The sequence below is a fragment of the Penaeus monodon genome, chromosome 25 (genome assembly GCF_015228065.2).
Source record: "Penaeus monodon isolate SGIC_2016 chromosome 25, NSTDA_Pmon_1, whole genome shotgun sequence".
NCBI lineage: Eukaryota > Metazoa > Arthropoda > Malacostraca > Decapoda > Penaeidae > Penaeus > Penaeus monodon.
The window spans coordinates 35,567,338-35,567,793 of NC_051410.1; positions in this window are offsets into that span (position 1 = coordinate 35,567,338).

The window sequence follows — 456 nt, forward strand, 5'->3', positions numbered from 1 at the left end:
AAAAAAGCATTTTACAGTGGGCCCCCACTCTTGGATCTTGAAATCCTTAGAAATTCTCAAAGTCTCTCCTGTCTTAATCAACTTTCTTCGAAACAGCATGACATTATGGGAGACAAATCTTATCTCAAAACATTTAACGGTTCTTATTCAAACAACATGCGAATCAGATGTGGAATCCTTCCAGGGTGACTCTTTTTCCCCTCTTTTATTTGTAGGCACTTATCCCACTCTCCAGCTCTTTAACAACACAGGGTATGGATATAAGATCATAGACAAAAAGATCAATCACTTTCTATATGGATGACTTGAAAACTTTACGCTCAGAATGATAAGAATTAGAAAGGTTGCTGAAAACGTAAAAGATTTTAGTGATGACATAGGCAGAAGTTTGGACTCGATAAGTGTGCTAAAGCAACCTTTAAGCAAGGAAAATAGTGAATCTTGACGATATAAAGT